The sequence below is a fragment of the Panthera onca genome, chromosome F2, assembly GCF_046562875.1.
Source record: "Panthera onca isolate mPanOnc1 chromosome F2, mPanOnc1 haplotype 2, whole genome shotgun sequence".
In the NCBI taxonomy this organism is placed as follows: Eukaryota; Metazoa; Chordata; class Mammalia; order Carnivora; family Felidae; genus Panthera; species Panthera onca.
Window position 1 is genome coordinate 47,068,824 of NC_138356.1, and position 20,509 is coordinate 47,089,332.

At 46.9% G+C, this 20,509-nt stretch overlaps 1 pseudogene; it reads right to left on the reverse strand.

Annotated features, from left to right (window-relative positions):
- Positions 1-9,791: 9,791 nt before the first annotated feature.
- Positions 9,792-10,645, reverse strand: LOC132664660 (large ribosomal subunit protein eL43 pseudogene; annotated as a pseudogene).
- Between the last annotated feature and the right edge of the window lie 9,864 nt (positions 10,646-20,509).

The window sequence follows — 20,509 nt, forward strand, 5'->3', positions numbered from 1 at the left end:
AACCCTGTCTACACCATGTTTTTACCTATACGCTCATACCTATGATACCGCCTGATTTCTAAATTAGGCACAGTAAGAGATCGACAATAAACAGCAGTTAACTAACAATAAAATAGAGCAAGTGTAACAATATGCTGTCAGAGAAGTTATGTGAATGTGGTCTCTCAAAATGCCTTATTGTTCTGTACTCACCCTTCTTGTGATGATGGGAGATGATAAAATACCGGCGTGATGAGACGAAGTGGCGTGAGTGACACACGCGCAGTGACGTAGCGTTAGTCCACCGCTGACCTTCTGACCTTCCAGCAGCAGAAGTGTCATCTGCCTTCAGAGGGCGGTTGATCTCTGGTAACAGAAACCACGGGCAGCGGAACTGCGGATGGGGTGGCCAGGGGGGGGGCGGGCGACTGCAGATGGAACGGGTTTGTTGGCGGTGATGAAGAGCCACGGGGAGTCTCCTGCATTGTTGCTGGAGCTGCAAATGGTTATGGACGTTTGAGAAAGCTGTGTGACAACATCTATTACAATGAAAGATTTGAAGTTTCGACTCAGCAATTCCACTCCTGGGAATCTACCCCCAGAGAAGCGAACACACCCAAGGCTGATGTACAAGGATGTTAATGGCCGCATAATTTGTAATGGCAGAAACGGGGGGGGGGGGGGGGGGGAGGCAGGGTCACTGACCGGGCGTTTGGTTCATTGGCCTATTAGACAGAACAATACTTAATCATCGCAGGCCGGTGAGGCTTTGACCCTATCCTGATGGCTGCTGGGAGAGGAGACCCACCACCTTCATGGGCAGCCCATCCCGTACCTCACAGCCTCCACTTGGACACCGGCTTTTATCGAGACGTCGGCACCGGGAATGTGAGCTGGTTGCCTTTGCTTCTCTTCCCAGGCAAAGGTTTATTTTTAAATAAATCGTTCCTTTCAGAACAAGGCTTGGATCTCGCTGTTTAGTTATTTTATTCCAGAGTGGATACGGTCGTTTACCTTAACTCACCACAGGACTGTGGGTGCTGGGCACAGAGACTGTGGCCCGGGCCTTACTCAGCCACTGGTGCTCCCTCCTCCTGGAGAATTGTCAGAGGTACGTCACGGTGCCCACCGACCGCACAGACCCTCTGCTGCGTACGAAGACTGAGAAGCAAATAAAAATCCTTCTGCGAACCAGCCTGTAGTCGCCGGATCTCACCAGACTCGTCACTCTATCGCACAAGTCGAAAGAAAGGACTTCTAGTTCAACTCACTTGTCAGGGAGGGAGATGTTTATTTGATCCCAAAATGAAACCCGTGGTTCTGCTAAGAACCAACTCTGCTTTGTGAATGTTTCCAGCATCCCTGAGCTTCTTTTTTACTTGGTATTAGACAGCCTGTCTCTCCGCTCCTCCTTGGGGAGACAGTCTGGGATCCAGTCCCAAGTGTTCGAGATGCGGGCATGTGCAGTTCTAATGCAGTGACAGAATCACAGTCACTTCTTCTTCCTAGGGTCTCCCGGCCCAGAGGATAGGGAAGGGCTAGCCCGGAGCCTACTGTGGCTTCTTAGGCCAGGAAAACGTATTCTCTGTGCACTGCTTCCTCCCCTCCGCTGCCCCCCTCCCTCTGCACCCAGACTACTGGTCTAAGCTGTCTAGGCATTGCCCACTGATGAAGCTATTTCCTGGGGCGCCTCGGTGCTTCAGTCGGTTAAGCGTCCGACTCCGGCTCAGGTCATGATCTTGAGGTTTGTGGGCTCAAGCCCTGCATCAGTCTGAGCTGTCAGCGCAGAGCCTGCTTCCGATTCTTTCTTTCTCTGCCCCTCCCCCACTTGCACTCTCTCTCAAAATAAATAAATAAACCCTAAAAAAAAAAAAAAAAGAAAGAAAGCTACTTTCCTAAGATTACTCTACAGGAAGGGAAACTCGTGGAAGGAGGGGTCTCTTCATGGGAACACAGACCAAACGTGCCTGGGCCCGAGCACGCCTTTCTATGGCTGATGGAAGAATCTGGACCCCCGAGATCCCTCTTCTCTGGTTATCTGTTGTTGTCTGCAAGCTGCCCCTCCCTCTGATGAAGCGTATGACTTAATCAAGCCACGTTAATTGCCACGTCAGACAGTGGTCCTGTTAGCACAGCAAGGCTTCCTGGGGCAATAGAGCCATGCCGATGGCACCTGGTCCCTCAGCAGACAACCCTCCCTCATATACACCTGCTACCCATGGAACGTCTGGAGGTGGAGCTTATGACCCCTGGTTTATAGAAGGGCAACCTGAGGTCCGGAAAGGTTAAATGACTTATCCCAGGTCACCTGGCTCTTAAGTGACAAGACTGGGCCTGAAATCCAAAGTTATCTGACTGTAAAGCCTTATTGCTTTCCTTCCTTCCACTGCGCTGCTTTCCTGAACGAGTGTGACTGGAGAACGGCTTTTAAGGACTTAAGGGCTTTGAGGGGCAGGGAGAACCGAAATGTATTTCTTCTCAGAAGTCGGGGAGGAATATGTCCTCTGGAACTAGAAAATGAAAGTGTGAGTGAGCGAATGAGTGTATTCCCTTTATTACATATAGAACCGTCCTCCACAGCTTTCCTCTCTCCTCTCCTGTGACCCAGTTCAGCCATCCTTGGGGGGGGGGGGGGGCGGTGGTCAGCCTCCCCCTTTCTTGGGCAGTATGACGAGGGAGCCCCGAGGAGGGGTGAGAAGCCCACACACCGAGCCCCAAGACAGGTCACTGGGGCTCTCAGGGCTTCAGGCGCCTCGTCTCTAAGGTGGAGTGAGGGCCACACCTCCAGAGGAGCGGTGGGGTTCAGATGAGCTGAAGTGTCAGAGGACAGCTTGATAAGCATGAGGCGTGGCCTCCAGAGGACTTTGGGAACGATTACTGTTCCTGATTCTACACCTCCTCACAGTTGGAGACCCTGCGGTGCAATAGGGGCGGTGCTCAGGAGGGCCAGACCCACTCCCTGCCTCCCGAGTGTAAAAGCGCCCCCCCCAACCCCCGCCCCGGCCTGCCGCCCAGTGTGACCACGTGTACCTTCCACCCTTCCCATTCTGACTCTGCTCAATTACCCCTAGCAGATAGGAGTTTCACAGATGACTCAGAAGTGCAGAAATGCAAGTTTATTCTTCTGAACGTAACTTTGTGCGTACCCTTATTTCTGGGCTAAGTGACCAATTCATCGTCACCTTAACGACCTCCTTTCCCATCAGCCGGTAAGACATCCATCTCCCTTCTCAGAAATGGGGAAACTGCTCTTCATCAACCCCCCCCACGCCCCCCTCCCCCCCCTCCACCCCGTGTTCCTGACTCTGTGGTTTGTAGCAGAGGGTGGCATACTTTTTCTAAGGGCCGGATGTGAAATACTGGTTTTGTGGAACACTCCCTCTCTGTGGCAACTACTCAGCTCTGCCATTGTGGCAGGACGGCAGTCCCTGCAATGTGTAAGTGAACAGGAACGGCTGTGTTCCGAGAAACATTTACAAAAACAGGAGACAGGCCCTTGTTTGCCGCACCTTGGTTTATCCTGAACCCTAGGATCTCAGTCTGGGAAACTGCAGCTTCTCCTACTTAGAGCCAAGCTTTGGAAATCTGGAAATCGAGGACCCTTTTCTCCCTCAAGCCCTGGCCCTTGCACTCTTAAGCCAAGGCTTTTAAGGTTATTGCTTCTCTGCTGGGATTTAAGAATGCCTCCTTAAAAATCAGAGGACAAGAATCTGACGCCGTGATCTTTAAGTGTCTACCCTGTCTCCTCTGAAATCTGAGTGGTGGCAGGAGGGTCCCTGCCAGAAATGCCAGAAAATAACAATTCCTGGTCCCTCAAATCTTAGCCCACTACAGCCGTGGTTCTCAAAGTGTGGACCCCGGACCAGCAGCAGCATCCCCTGGGGGCTTGGGAGAAATGCCAATTACTTCACCCCAAACACACACCTACCGGTCAGAAACCGTGTGGGGCTGCTGACCTGTGTTTTGCCACTCCCTCCAGGTAGTCCCGAGGCAGCCTAAGGTTTAGAACCCTGCACCACAGCTCTGCGTCCCGCACTGTTTTTTTCTTGCCTTTATAAAGTCGTTCATGCTATTTCCTCCTCTCAGATGCTTCTTTGGGTCTCTGCCACCGTCCTTGAAACCATTCTACCTCTACATTTCACCTAAATATTGTGTAGTGCCTGTGACTTGTCCCAAAGTGTCTTCCTTGGTATTTACTTCTTTCCCCATTAGCTTTTTGTGTGTTAATGCTTTGCCTCTGCAATGGACCCAGAAGCATCTCACAAATAAGAATCATATCGTAAACATCTTTGCAGCTCCCACGACACCTAGCAAACTTTCTGTCTCTGGTCAGTGTCCTAGCAGGTATTTTGAAGAAGGACCTCAGAGTCCGTGATTTTTTTGAGGCGGTGCCCAAAGGGAAGGAAGGACACAGAAGGAAAAAAGGCTAAGCAAGGATATGGCTCAGGTCAATGCTAGCCATGATTGCGAGGGGCTTGAAGCACACCCATTTGAGTCAAGGGGTTGGCATCTTGTGCTCCCGACCATCAGCCATGGATGGGCCAGCCTGAGGGGTGCCACTTCCTGGGTGAGGAGGTGCCTGAGGGGTGCCACTTCCTGGGTGAGGAGGTGCCTGTTGGCCAAGGACGCTACTCCAGAGAGGGTGACAACTGAGAGCCACCTGCAACCACCAAGCATAGAGCAGCTGTGGGATGAGCACCCTGACCCAGGCAGGGGACCGGGGCAGGACTGTAACACTAGCTCCATTTTAGGCAAAACAAATGTTCAATAAAGATTTGTGATGGACTGACTCCTTCTACTGTTCCCATCTATGAAAGAGAGAATACTGTAAAAGATACCACCGTGCGAATTCTCTCTCGGGTCCTCATAAAGCATTTTACAGACATGCATTGTTAAACCAGATTCACTTTGTAAACTGAAACAGGAGTGGCCCAGAGAGTCCGTGCCTCCTACATATGGCGGCGAGCATGGCCACGGGGGTGCAGAAGAGAAAACGGACCATCTGGAATCACTGAGAAACAGGAGGAAAAGTTACAGCCCAAGTACCACAACCCTTCTTGAATAAGTACCATTTTTGTGTTTCGTCTGGAGGATGAGTCATTTCCCACTTTCTTCCCCTCAGCCTCCCCAAAGTCCAAGCTAACCAAAAAGGATCTCCAGATGGCTCACCCACGATCAGGTCTCCTTTGATTGTTCCGGGAGGTTTAATTTGTCACCACCATGAGTACGAAGACCAAATCAAGAGGCAATATGGCGGGAGAAGAGAGAGGGAGGGAGATCGTGGCCTGCCCGTGAGAGGACTGCAGAAGGGCGTGTGGATTATACAGATGGCGCGCCATTCAGGAGCCCTTCTGAGAAACGCCAACGTAGGTTGGACCAGGTGTATCACAAGTTCAGCTCGATGACTCACAGTCCTGGCCGCACGCTAGAACCCACGGATGCCCAGGCCCTGCCTGAGATACTGATGCAAGCGGTGCATTGGAGCCTGATTTCCACATTCCTTTTTTTTTTTTTTTTTTAAGCTCCCTGGAGGGGTTCAATGCGCACTTAGTGGTGAAGAGCACTGTTGTAGCATCTGCTATTCATCTGAGCTGCAGTCAAGATTTATTGCTTTTCCCCCAAGTATTTCTTATCTATCTGCCCAGTCCCGCATTTCACGCTACAGAGAAACCAAAGAAATGTGTAACTGGAAGGAACGACGGGTCTGGAGAGTCAGATGGTACGGGTCCAACTCTGCCACTCCCAGCCGCGTGACTTTGGGGAAGTCACTGGAGGCCTTTGGCTCTCGGTTTCCTCACCTCTTAGGGGTTGGGGCAAAGGCCCAGAGATACAAAAATGAGAAAGCCTGGGGTTTACTCCTTCCTCAGCTCTTAACCATCTCAGAGTGCACATCAAGAACAATGGACTGTTTCTAGAATTTACCATCTTACACTGCACAGCATCTTCCTCCCCGTTGGAGCAATGACGTGGGTTTCTTCGGCTTCTCCCGACACTCCGGTGATTTACCAGAGTCTGCTCCCCATAACTCCATGGCTCTGATTTTTCCCCCTCTGCCTCTTTGCTCATGTTAGTATCCCCTCCTCATGTAACCTCCACCTCCCCAACCACCATCCATCCCTTAAAATTTCAAGGCAAGTCCCTCCTCCCCTAAACCACTGATCACATTTGTTTCTCCCTCATCTTAGCAGCTCATTGTCTCCTCACTGCCACATACATTGCGTCCCCCTCTACGCTGCCTCCTTCAGGGTCATAAGGACAAGCGTTCCCACCCTTCTATTACACTCTACCAGTTAGGGAGCACCTACGATGTGCTGGGCACTGGCTAGGTGCTTCACTTCTATCATTTCTAATCCTCAAAGCAGCCTGTAACATAGGCTCTCCGTATCACACACATGCAGAAACTGAGGCTCCAAAAGATCACGTGAACTTATCTGAGAAGGCCCTGGTGTGGGAGTCAGCGCTCCACCCCAGATCTGTCTGGCTCCCGAGTCCATGCTGTTCCCACCACTCGACGCTGCCTCGGCAGTGGAACGTTTGTCCGATGACGGATTGAAGTATCCGCGAGTCAGGAGAAGTAACATACGCCTAAGTGACAACTTGAGGAAAAAGCAGGGAGATCGCTTTGGTTTTTTTTTCTCTAAACAGCAAACTGACACATCTACCCAACCCCAGCCTGACCATCTGCTCGGTGTATTGGCCAATAAGTTTGACAGATTGTGTCCAAGCTGACATAGCCACTAAGCTGACACAGAAATTACAGATTCCTTGCGGGGGTGACATTATGAAGCAGAAAGAGAACAGGACTAAAGTGAAGGGCCCTGGGTTCTAATCCCATCCACCTTTGCTGTTAGCTTGCTATGTGACCTTGGATCAGTCACGCGACTTCTCTGGGCGTCCATTTTTCTGAGGGGACACTACATTAGCAGTTTCAGACTCGGTTTTGAGAGGCAGAACCTTTGCAGTTGGAGCCGTTTGGGTTGAAGGATGGGAAGACAAGGGAACCCATATCCGCAGGGACCCCCACTCATCCTGCCAGGAAATCCCAGCGGTAACTCCAGGGACCTGTTTGAAATCCACTGGGCTAGAAGTTCCCCAAGACCCCTACCAGAACGTCCTGTTGATCCCCTCTCTCACTTGCTCTGGACAACCCCTTCAAGCAGTATTTTCTGCACTTAGGTGCTTACTGAATACTTTCAGTTGACAAGTGGGAACAGTCCCTGCATAATGTCCACCAGGCACTGCTGCTTCCTCCTCCTAGCCTTCTGCCTGCACCCTGTCATCGATTAGTTCTACTTGGCAACTTTGCCTTTATTTCCAATCCTCTCTGCCAAGTTCTGCTTCCATCCTAGGATGAGCTGGCCTTGAGGGCAATGATGCATATGTCCACCGGGGATTCTAAAAGAGGGGACTTCCCAAAGCATGCATTTCCGTGATTTGCATGACCCTTCTCTACCAGCAGCCCTTGGGCCACCTCCCTCGGCCCTGAACGGGAAGAGTAGTATTTACTCCCACCAGTGAAGCCTGCTGTAGACCCCATTAAAGGAGGAAGAGACGGGGTGGGGCGGGGCGGTTCCTAATCGATGATTCCTTTATTAAACTTTTATACCTTGCAAGCTGTTACAGGGCCTAAATCAAAACCAGGAGGGAACGGCTACAGGGAGAAATAAAGGGTTGTTTCCAACTCTTCTGTGTCAGGGTGAGTCTCCTCAGAAGCAGACACCAAAATGGGATCAGATGCACCAGCAATATGTTACGGGAACCGCTTCTAAAGGATAAAGGGGAGAAATCAGGAGTAAGCAGGGAGAGGTTTCAGACCACAGTGCAGGTCTGACATCTGAGACAGGAGAGCGAGAGGGAGGGATACGAGACACAATAACCTCAGACTGCAGTGCAGCTCTGAGAAAGTCTTGGCCAGGCAGTGAGGAACTCCCAAGCAAAGATGGCCCACGGGGCAGGCATTACCCAACTCCAGAATCTCTGTCATGCTCAGTCACTGGCTGGGAGCAGCCCCGTCCAAATGTGGTCTCGGCACGAATGCCATGCGGGAGACACAGGTGGAAAGCTGGAGGCTGTCCCACCTAAGCACCCCCACGGGTTCTCCCAGCAGGACAGAGGGGAACACACTTGGCTGCCACACCCTCACTGTTGGTTCAACTGATTTCACCCAAGTGACTCCCCCCCACCCACCCAAATTACAGCACCCTTGTCACGGGTGATACAGACTCTGTTGGAAGGTAGCCCATTCACTGGCTCTGGGCACAGAGATGATTAGGGTGGCAGCATTTGAGGACCCGGAAGTGCCCGATTCTCTCAAAACATCCCTACATTCACCAGACTTGCTCTCGGACATGTAAGCCATCATGTTGGCTGAAGGTCCTTTTGAAACGCAGACGTAATGATAGCATCTCCCGCACTGAAGAGCACATTTCTGCTTAAATCCACTGAAATTTGATTGGACCAGGACAGCAGCTCTGCAAGAAAGCCTAGGAAGGTATCACTTCTCCCTCGTATAGATGGGAAAATTGGCCCAAAGTCACAGTTCGTAAACGACAGAAGGCTGGCCAGCAAAGTCCTGGCCCCCTTAATTCACTCAACAAACGTTTACTGAGCACCTATTATGTTTCGAGCACTAAGAATACATCTGTGTCATGTTGACAGACAAGATCTCTGCCTTAGGGGAGAGATCTTTTGGGAGAGAGAGGCAATAAACATACACTGATTAATTTCTGATTAATTTCAGATAGGTAAGTGCTACAAAGAAAATAGAGAAACAGGACTAAAAGGGACTGAGAGAGGTGAGAAGTACCCCAGCAAAAGGCCTTGGGGGAGGCTTCTCTGAGAGGAGAGAATGGTCATGGAGAGGACCACACCCTGTGGCAGGAACAGGCTGACCTGGGGATGGTAAAGGGGGAGTGTGGAGACCGAGGGAACAGGGGCAGGAGATGGGCCCAGAGAACTGGCAGGGGCAATGTAGGTCCCGGTGAGTTTGGTTTTTATTCTAATTTCAGTGGAAGCCAATCTATGAGAGATGGTAAAACAAAGGGCAAATACTGTTAGCTGTCATATTTTCAGTAAGTTCCTGCCCTGGGGGTGGGGATCCATCATCTAGAGTGCCTCCAGGTTCAAAGACAATCACTAACCTGTTGTTAGCACACAAATCACTTCACCCAGGGGATTTGTTCCTGGGGAGAAGGGAGGAAAGGAAAAGCAATACCACCGTCCTTCCTCACTCTCCACCCCTACCCTGCAGAGCACTTAGGCTCTCTCTTGAAATCATGCTTCTTAACCTTGACTCTCATGGGAATCATTTGGAGAGTTTAAAAAGTGTGTGTGTGTGTGTGTGTGTGTGTGTGTGTGTGTGTGTGTTTAATTAAGCCTGCTCTCAGCAATTCCGATTCAACTGGTTTAGGTTGAGAGACTGAATATACAAATGGACAACAGCCAGACTTTATATGACAATAGAATTCTGACCCGCTATCTGCAGCAACCAGCCCGGGAAACCAACACAGCCTTTGTAGCAACTGGCCCCAAACACTCAGTACCTAATATCTGCCAGCTTTCCTAATTTTGGGCCCTGCTTCCAACTGAAAATCAACCAGGGAAAGTCAAATATGCACCCCTAACCAATCACATTGCATGCCCCACTTCTGGTCAGCCCCCTTCCAGCTTTCCCATTTCAACAACCCCGAATACGGCATACCTAAAAGCCTTTTTTCTCCACTCTTCTGCCTGACTTTGGGTCTCTCCCTCTCTCTCTCTTTTGAATTTTGTTATTTAAATTAACCGGTTTATTATAGGCTAGCAATGTTTCACATGGTGAAGCTTCTACTGGTCTTCCAACGCCTTCAGTCTTCTGATGGCCGACTTGACTGTGACAGCAGAAAAGGCGATATAGGTCCAGGCACCACCTGTTACGGTTTTCATGCAGAAACCACAATGCCAGATCCCCACAGCTTGTCTTTTCATTTTGGTTTTGCCACAGAAGGAGCAAGTGTACTTGGCATGCTGGCTTATTTCATTTTCCGGAGGGAGGCACCATAACGGGTCCCGCATTTACCCACAATCTGAACCTTCCTGGTGCGTTTAGCCGTGTCGCTGCAAACTAGGTCTGAGCCCAGAGAGCCTGCCTTTGAGTCTCTACCAAATGCACAGGATGGTAGTGTTTGATTCTCCTGCTAGGGCAAGCTCCAAATAAATAGCCTTTGGCCTTACTTGATTGCTCTTCACTTATTTCCAGAGGATACAGCTCAGAAATCGCTTGTTTTTAAAAGTTCTCTGAGTGGTTCTCGAGGCATCTGGGTGGCTCAGTCAGTTAAGCATCTGCCTTCGGCTCACGTCATGATCTCACAGCTCAGCTCGTGGGTTCGAGCCCCACGTTGGGCTCTGTGCTGTCAGCACAGAGACTGCTTGGGATCTCCCCTCTCTCTGCCTGCCCCTGCTTGTGCTCTCACTCTCAAAATAAATAAATAAACTTCAAATAAAAAAAAAAGTTCTCTGAGTGCTCTGATGTACAACCAAGGTTGTGAACCCTGGCTGTAAATACGTGGTTCTTTTTTTCTTCTTCCACGATTTTATTTAAATTCAAGTTAGTTAACATATTATGTAGTATTGGTTTCAGGACTAGAATTTAGTGATTCATCACTTACATGTAACACTCAGCGCTCATCACAAGTTCCCTTCTTAATGCCTGTCACTAATTTAGCCCATCCCCCCACCTCCCCTCCGGCAGTTTAGTTTGTTCTCTCCAATTAAGAGTCTTTTATGGTTTGCCTCCCTCTCTGTTTGTATCTTATTTTAGTTTTCCTCCCCTTCCCCTATGTACGTCTGTTTTGTTTCTTAAATTCTACATATGAGTGAAATCATATGGTATTTGTCTTTCTCTGAATGACTTATTTCACTTAGCATAATATACTCTAGTTTCATCCACATCATTGCAAATGGCAAGAGTTCATTCTCTTTGATGGCTGAGTAATATTCCATTGTGTGTGTGTGTGTGTGTGTGTGTGTGTGCACATGTACACCACATCTTCTTTATCCATTCACCAGTTGATGGACATTCGGGCTCTTTCCATAATTTGACTATTGTTGATAGTGCTGCTAGAAACATCCGGGTGCACGTGACCCTTGAATCAGTATTTTTGTATCCTTTGGATAAACACCTAGTAGTGCCATTGCTAGGTCATAGGCAGTTCTATTTTTAACTTTTTGAAGAACCTCCATATGGTTTTCCAGAGTGGCTACACCAGTTTGCATTCCCACCAATAGTGTAAGAGGGCTCCTCTTTCCGTATCCTCACCAACTGTTGTTATGTGTGTTGTTAGTTTTAGCCCTAAAAAAGTGGTTCTTAAAGTTTAGTCCCCAGACCAGCAAATCAGCATCATCTGGTAACTTGTTACAAATGCAAATCCTATATAACTTTTGTTATTTTCAGGCAATTTCCTTCTATGCTCAGTTTCTTGGGAGTTTTTATCATAAAAGGACATAATTCAAATACTGTTTCTGCATCTGTTGAGATCATGATGTGATTTTGAGCCTTCATTCGTTAATGTGAAGTATCACATTAATTGATTTTCGTATATTGAACCATTGCCGCAGCCCAGAAATAAATCCAACTTAAGTATGGTGCATGATCTTTTTAATGTGCTGTTAAATGCACTTTGCTGGTATTTTACTGAGGATTTTTGCATCTGTATTCATCAGAGCTAATATCATACTCAATGGTGAAAAACTGAAAGCTTTTTCTCTAAGACCAGGAAACAAAGCAATGAGGCTGGCTCTTTGCTACTTCTATTCAGTATAGTACTAGAAGTTTTAGCCAGAGCAATTAGGCAAGAAAAAGAAATAAAAGATATCCAAATAGGAAATGAAAATGTCTATTAGCAGATGACATGACATGATATATTGAAAACCCTAAAGACCACACACACACACGTTAGAATAAATGAATTCAGTAAAGTTGCAGGACACAAAATCAAGATACAAAAATCAGTTGCATTTCTATACATTAAAAATGAACTATCTGAAAAAGGAAATTAATAAAATAATTCCATTTATAATAGCAGTAAAAAGGAAAAAATACTTAGGAATAAACTTAACAAAGGAGGTAAAAGACTTCTATTTTGAAAACTATAAAACACTGACGAAAGACATTAAAGAAGATACAAGAAAGACATCCTCTGTTCATAGACTAGAAGGCTTAATATTGTTAAAACGTCCATACTATCCTAAGCAATCTACAGATTCAATGCAATCCCTATCAAAATCCCAATGGCATTTTTTACAAAAATAAACAAATACTAAAATTCATATGGAACCACAAAAGACCAAGAATTGCCAAAACAATCTTACACACAAAGAACAAAGCTGAAAGTATCACACTTCCTGACTTCAAAATATGTTACAATGTTACAATAACCAAAAAGTATGGACTGGCATAAAAACATATAGACCAATGGGACAGAATAGAGAAGCCAGAAATCACACATATATCACACGTATCCACACATATACGGTCGACTAATCTTTAACAAGAACGCCAAGAACATACAATGGAGAAATGATAGTGGTCATAGAAAGTCAGTAGTCATAGAAAGACAAATATTGCATCATTCCACTTATATGAGGTATCTGGAATGGTCAAACTCATAAAACGAGAGTAGAATTGTGGTTATTTACCAGGGGCAGGGAAGAGGGGGAAATGGGGAGTTGCTAATCAATGGGCATAAAGTCTCCACATGCAAGATGCATAAGCTCTAGAGATCTGCTCTACAACACTGTGCCTATAATTAACATATAATATGGGGCGTCTGGGTGGCTCGGTCGGTCGGTCAAGCATCTGACTCTTGCGGGGAGCCTGCCTGGGATTCTCCCTCTCTCTCTCTGCCCCTCCCCTGCTTGTGCTCTCTCTCTCTCTCTCTCTCTCAAAATAAATAAATAAACATAAAAAATTTAAAAACGTATAATACGTTATACTATGATGCTAAAATAATACTGTATTCTACGCTTAAAACTTTGTTGAGAGGGTAGATCTCATCTCATGTTAAGTGTTCTTACAACAATAAAATAACTAGAAACTTAAAAATAAAAAAGAAATGTAAACCGTAGGCAGTACAAGACATACTGAATCAGACACTTTGAGGGTGAGGCCCAGCTGTCTTTAAAGCCCTCCAGATGATTCTGGTGTGTGCAAAAGGTTGCAAACCACTGCCTAAATAAAGTTTGAACAGATATTTAACAATATCGGTTTGAAGGGTCACCGTATCAATTAGCTTCCTTAGGATGCCCATGTGTCTTCAAGTTGGAGGAATGTTATCTTTACCCACAAATAAGAACTTACTGAGCGCTTTCTGTATGCTTGGTGCTCTTCTGAGTGCCTCACGCGCATTAAATTTTATAACAGTACCCTGAGGTAGAAACCACTGTTTATTTATTTATTAAAAAAATGTTTAATGTTTTTATTTATTTTTGAGAGAGGGATAGAGAGAGTGTGAGCGGAGGAGGGGCAGATAGAGAGGGAGGCACGGAATCCGAAGCACGCTCCAGGTTCTGAGCTGTCAGCATAGAGCCCGGTGTGGGGCTCGAACTCATGGACCACAAAATCATAACCTGAGCCAAAGCCAGACACCCAACCAACTCAACCACCCAGGGCCCCCTAGAAACCATTAGTAATCCTATTCCTAGCAGAATCCAAGCCCAGGGAATCGGACACCAGAGCCGGGTACACAATGTCCCCCTTCTGGCTCAAACTCTCCGGGAGCACGTAGCTCACTGCCTGGCACAGTAAATAATAAATTCTCATTAGTTCATAAAGTGAAATGTCAAAGATATGGGTCCTGAAAGAATTCTGATAGAGTGGCATGTCCGGGGTAGAGGTGGGAGATAGCAGTGGAGGGGGGAGGAGAGAAGAGGAAGGGAAAGGATAGCCAGAAGGAAATGTGGGCCTATCAGGTGCCTGAGAGAGGATCTGAAAGGAGGGAACAGAAACAATGTCAAATGTTCATTCATTGCCAAGTTTTGGGGTGCCCAAGGTCAGCCATGGGGCCCTAATATTCTGGGGCCATGTTAAGTTACTGACCAGAAAGGAAGCAAGGTCAAGCCAGAGCCTATGGGGTGCTTTGAGGGAAGTCCAGAATGAAGGAGTACAGGTTTGATTCCTTGAGGCTCCCTATCTTTCCCTTTCTGCAATAGTCCCATCTTGGGGCTCCTTCTGAAGGCATCTCTACCCCCCACCCATGTACCATGTCTATGCCAAGAATTTTGAGCCACAGACCCTCCTTTGGCCAACATATGTAAGAAATTCTACAGGTTGAGCTACAGACAGTAGGATTGAGAAAATGAGGAAGGCTGCATCCTGCCCGCAGGGAGCTTACAGTCTAATGGGGAGGCAGACATATAAACATGAAGTCAAGAGGGCAAGCTCCAGAACAGGGTATGAACAAAGCCTTGAGACCCCAGGAAGGACTAGCGCAAAGCTTCATGAGGGAAGTAGCATAGGAACAGAGCCTTAAAGGGTGAGTAAGAGTATCTGAGACCAAATAAGATAGGGAAGGGGATTCCAAGCAGAAGGAAGAGCATGCCTAAGGCGGCGTAACGAACGCGGAGCAAACGGTAAGGAATCGAATGCTTTCATGGCTGATGCAAAAGAAGAAAGCACAGAAAGGACAGAGGGAAGGTGGAAGAACTGGTGAGAGATGTGGGGAGGAAAGGTGGGGTCAGATTAGCTGGGTCTTTAATAGCATGTAAATACCCACCGAAGCTGGCTTAAGCTAAGGAGAAAACTTTACTATAAAGAAACAGGAGGGGCGCCTGGGTGGCTCAGTCGGTTGAGTGGCCGACTTCAGCTCAGGTCATGATCTCGCGGTCTGTGAGTTCGAGCCCCGCGTCGGGCTCTGTACTGACAGCTCAGAGCCTGGAGCCTGTTTCAGATTCTGTGTCTCCCTCTCTCTGACCCTCCCCTGTTCATGCTCTGTCTCTCCCTGTCTCAAAAATAAATAAAACGTTAAAAAAAAAGAAAAGCAACAGAAAATCTCTCACGACCCAGAGGCAGGGGCACACCAGGATGCCAGGAAGAACTAAAACTTGGAGGTAGAAGGTCAGGGTGAGTCCAGGCAGTGTTCACTCTCCATCTTTTTCTCTGCTTCTCTCTCTAGACGGGCATCTCTTTCCTTCTCTCTCCCTCCAGACAAGAATTCTGCACAATCCAGTTCATGTCACAGAACACCTGTCCTGCTCATAGCTCTAGAGTTTACATGAGACAGACTCAGGCACAGAGAAAGTAATTCTGTGGTTCCAAATCCAATTTCTTGGGGACAGAACTCTGACTGGTACGGCTCCAGTCACGGGACTACCCCTGGTCCAATCTACTATGGCTAAGAGGTAAGGTCACATTTTTGCAAATATGGTGACTGGCAGCCCAACTCTGCATGGAAGAGGGAACAGTTCCCAGAGGAGGGGGAATCTGTGGCTCATTTTGGGGTGAATATCCTGGAAACTCCAGACCATGGCCTTGTACGCCACAATAAGGAGTTCAGACGTTCAGACTTTATCCTATAGGCAACTGGAGGAACTAAAAGGAATGATAAACATCGCTTCTTGGCCTTTGGGAAGACAGGCAAGACAGTGATGACGCTAAGTGGGACAAGGGCTGCAGAAGAGGAAGAATTGGGGAGGGGCGCACAGAACATGGAGTGTGGGAAAGGGAGGCTAGTTGAGAGCACATTGAATTTGAGAACTGACGAAGAAATCGATGGTTCCCGTCCCGTCTTCCTTCCCCAGGTCTCCTGAAAGAAGCTGCATTGCTAACATAGGAAAATCGGGTGGCGTCATAAAATGATTCTCCTTTTGGTTGATAATTGTGAAATCAGAAGGAAGCTGAGTGTTTGGAGTCGGTCAATGTGTATGCCAGTCAGCTGAGCAAGCTTGAGAAAATTACTCAGCCTGGGGCTCCATTTTCCCATATGTGAAATGGCATGTCCAGCTGACCTTAAAGAATTATCGTGAAGAATCAGTGTGATAAAACCTGTAGAGTCCTTACGATATGGATGGCCCTCGGGAGGTGGTCGTTAAGATCAGACTGTTTTTCTCCATCGCATGAACTGGAACTTTGCCCTGTGCCAGGCAGAAATGCGGCACCCCCCGCCTCAGGCCTGAAGCTGGCTTTCCCTGATAAACAAGCCCATCCACTCCCCACCATAAATGCCTCCGGAAATCAAATTAATCGAACCTACCTACTATTTAACTGATGAACTCGTCTCTACATAGCTGCTGAATCCTAAATGGATTCCAAATTTGGGTCTGTGCTGACCATCAACAGACTCTGATGAATTTGACTATGTCGATCAAACTGATGGTGAAGACAATAACACAGCTACCTATGTTGCCTACTGCCTGTTGAGCACCGTTCTGGGGCTGGACGGAGCATAAACTCATGAAATCCTCACCAACAACTCTATGCAGTCAGAACTCATTACTAGCGTCCTCATTTTGCAGAGGAGGAGACTGAGCTCACAGGCGTATCCAGTCACAAATACCGCATAATTCACCCTCTTGTTTTTCACTGTTCTCCAGAATACATCTCACTGCATTGCTTCCCAAGCCTGCCTCAGCCCAGCGTGACAAATGTCGAACACGACTTCAGGGAGGACTGATTCCCTCTTAAAAACAAAATAGAGCAGTCAGCTCCTTCGCCAATCTTTACGTGTATTTGAATATTCTCTTTTGAGGAGGAAAGAGACTCCTGCTAGGGAAGCAGAGGTAGTCATGGCACGTTTGAGCCATCCTGGTGCTCTATTTCCTGTCACAGTTTAGGGTGGAGGCAGGGGGCTATAAATATCTGAACACACCCATAAGGCGTCACCCCTCAGGTGGAGGCTGCCTACAGTACTTGTCTCAGGAGACCCGGTCTCAGAATTGCTTAACTCCATCAAGATTCTTAACCTTTGAGGGGTCAAGGGCCCCCTTGAGAATCCAGGGAAAGCTGCTGCCTCTGTCCTCATTAAGATGCACGAGGAGGACGTTACACAAAACCCCATGAAGTTTGGGGAGTGCAGGGATGCCCTGAAGCCCAGCCCTGAACCCCAAGTGAAGCGGCTCTGCCACAGAAGACGGACAAGCCAAGGTACTTTAATCATCCCTCCAAATTCAGTCTCAGCTTATTGACTTGTGCTGTAGCTCCCTGGAAATTTCTCTGTAACACTCAAGTTTATATGCTCACTTAGCGTGCTCTGCCCTTGAGACACTTAGGAAATTAGCTGCAGAGACCGATTCGGATGGGCAGGCACAATTTCTCACCCGACGTGGCATTGTATCGGGAATCATGCCCTGCCTTGCCAGCCTGGAGTACAGACTAATGTTGTATCTCTTTGAAAATTTCAGTTAAGGGGCTCTGAATCTTCATCTTGATTGTAATGGAAACTCTCTGTTCTTATTGAAAGGTTGTCCTACCCTAAATAATTTCTGAAACCTCTGAGTAACGGTTACATAGTCTGTGACCAATCCTTCTAGCTGCGCCCAAAGCCCACCCTACCACCTTCTGGACGGACGTTGTGCGGGTCAGTATGTGAAATGCTCCGTGCCCTTGAGCAAGCCAGTAGCTCAAGAAGGAGTTCTCTTCAAGCTCCTTAACTTGAACGGTCACCAATATTATCCCACCCTATGAAATGGCATATGTGAAATGGCATATCCAGCTGATGTGGCTGGATGGTGGCAGCGGTGATGCATGGCGGGGGGGGGGGGGTTCTTAATAGTTTCCATGGACCAGTTCTTCCAGCTAACACATTGCTTCATGTATTGCTCACGTGGTAGATGGTAAAGATGTTCCATTGAATCGAGAGCTACGGAATATAATTGCTCATAAACCCACTAGTCCAGTAACATAGGTATATAAATGCAATGTATTTATTTATGCATTAAACCATTCAAGTGGGAAATTACCTGTAATGGATTCCAAGCTAGCGTACTTTGGGTACCCTTCCTCCAGCTCCTCCCAGCAGGACAATTCTAGTCCACAGATTTAAGTAGGCAGGAGTCAGGGGTCGGGATAGGAAAGGTCTGGTCCAAAGACCTCTCCCTTCTATGCTTCCCCAGGGCCTGAGTTTAATAAACGCAGCACACATGTACCCTAAGAGAGGGTAGGTAACTAGCTGGCTAACATTCTTACTCTCTCTTGTGAATGTGTTTAACTAGACAGCTATCCTCTCAGGGGCTCACAGGTCATTCACAGCTGAGAGTAGAAAGACTAATTGGAGGGTTGAAAGGAAGACCTAAAGCAAAGTTGGGAAACCACAGCAGGATGTTCAGGGCAGCCAGAGAGCAGTGAGTATCCGGAGGGCGAGACTCCCATCAGACGGGAATGATGGAGAGAGGAGAGAGACAGGATGTCTAAGACGAATTTCACCTCATTCATAATTAGGCCCAAGGCCAGTACTTCTCTTCCCAGACTCACCCAAGACGTGCCGAAGATAATAATTTAATGCCTATTTCTACAAGGGTCAGATGAAACGTCTTTCCACAGCGCTTGATGTCACTTAGGTCCTGCCTGATTTCTTCTTCACATTGGACCTGTGATAAATGCTGATTTCCAAAGTCATTCTACAATCCCTTGCAAAACAAACCACCCCAAACTTAGTGGTGAAAACAACAACCATAGCTATCTTGAGTAACGTTTGAACCAAGTATTTGAGCCGTCTATTCTGAAGCTAGACACGAAAATTATCTGTAAACATTGAACTCAGGCCAGTAATTTCACTTTGCTTTTTTTTTTTTCTTTTCCTGCAGAGGTATGGGTTAACAATTTTGAAACTACTTTATGTATATCCTAAGATTAAGAAAATAGAACAATATATCATGGTTCATAGGAACCAGGTTGTTCACTATTGGAAAAGGAAGTCATAAATATGGAGAAGGAGAGAGTTAAAGTGAAGCTCTGTGGTGTTGGATCGGAATTAGAGAAAACAGTATAAACTTATGGTTTGAACCAATGGTTTTTAATACAAAGGGAGAGATAGAAAATAAAGTGTGGGTGTATATGTGTGTGTGTGCATGTGTGTACAGACATATACTTCCTAGATCTGGCCAGTAAGAAAGCCAAAAAGCAAGGACATTCTGGTAGCAATAGGCATCCCAGGAACCCCAATTTTGGTTTCTAAATACTCTCCCTCTGAAAGGAAAGAGGGCTCCTTAGGAAAATGGTCGATTCCAAGGCCGGGGCAGGGGCAGTACAAGATGTACCGGGAACATCTTGTGTCAAAACGGTATGAAAGTGCTCAAAGAATGACGGGAACATATCAAACATCCTAAGAGCCCCAAAGGCCACATCTAGGACAACTTAAGCATCAGAATAATTCATAATAGTAACAGATTGTAACCTATTGAATCAAATAATTAGTTAAAACTGATTTTTATAAATAAATGAGGAAGAAGGAAATCTCTTTCAGTAGAATACTAATAAATGCAGAAGAAAGGATGAAATCAAAAGTCAGCCATCACGGTTCATCAGTTGAATCATCAATGGATACTAAAGCGAGGGGATCAAAGTGTCATGAGAAACACGATATTCACATGATCTCAACATATCACTCTGTGAGATACTTATTAATTACAAAGAAAACGATAGTAACTTTATATGGACAAAACTTTCAGACACCATCATAACCCCATTCAAGTTTCACATCACCTGATCCCTTCTCCCATATTTCTGCCAAAAAATGTATAACCTGAATGTAATCACGGGGAAACACCACATAAACCCAAATTGACAGACATTCTACAAACTAAATGGCCAGTAAGTATTCTTTGCAAGTGTCAAGGTCATGAAAGACAAAGAAGGGAGAGGAACAGGATGGGTCCAGGTTAAAAGAGATTACAGAGAAAGGACAACTGGGTGCAGTGTGCAAACCAGGATTTTTTTTTTGCTAAAAAGGATGGATGTCTGGAGGGCAACTGGCAAAACATGAACAAGGTGTGGAGATCACATGATGGCATTTATTAAAATGTGACTTTTTGATATTATAATTATACTAAGTTTAAGGAAGATAGTGTTCTTGTTCTTAGGAGATACGACTGAATCGTGTAGGGGTGAAGAGATATTGTGACTTCCTCTCAAACGACTGAGAACGGCCGGGTGGTGGGGTGGGAGGAAATGTTATCATCTGGGTGAAAGGGATAGATTTGGGAGGTACTATTTTTAGATCTTTTCTGTAAGCCTGTAATTACGTCACAACAGAAAGGGTTTAAAAACAACCATTTGCTTATTCCTCCTGCTTCTGTGGATTGCCTGGGTTTAGCTGGTCAGTTTTCCTTCTGGACTTACTTGGGCTCACTTGTCTCTACAGTCAGATGTCAGCTGAAACAGGAATGTCCAAGATGCCCCTGCCCTCATCCTGTCTCATCTTCTCTGGTGACAGTGACTGGGGGGCCGGGCTCGGAGGGGCAGTGGGGTCTGGGTCTCAGCCTCAGGGCTTTTCCACATGGCCTCTCCTGCCAGGTAGCTTGACTTCCTTGCTCGGGATTTGGGGCACCCATGAGTGTGCAA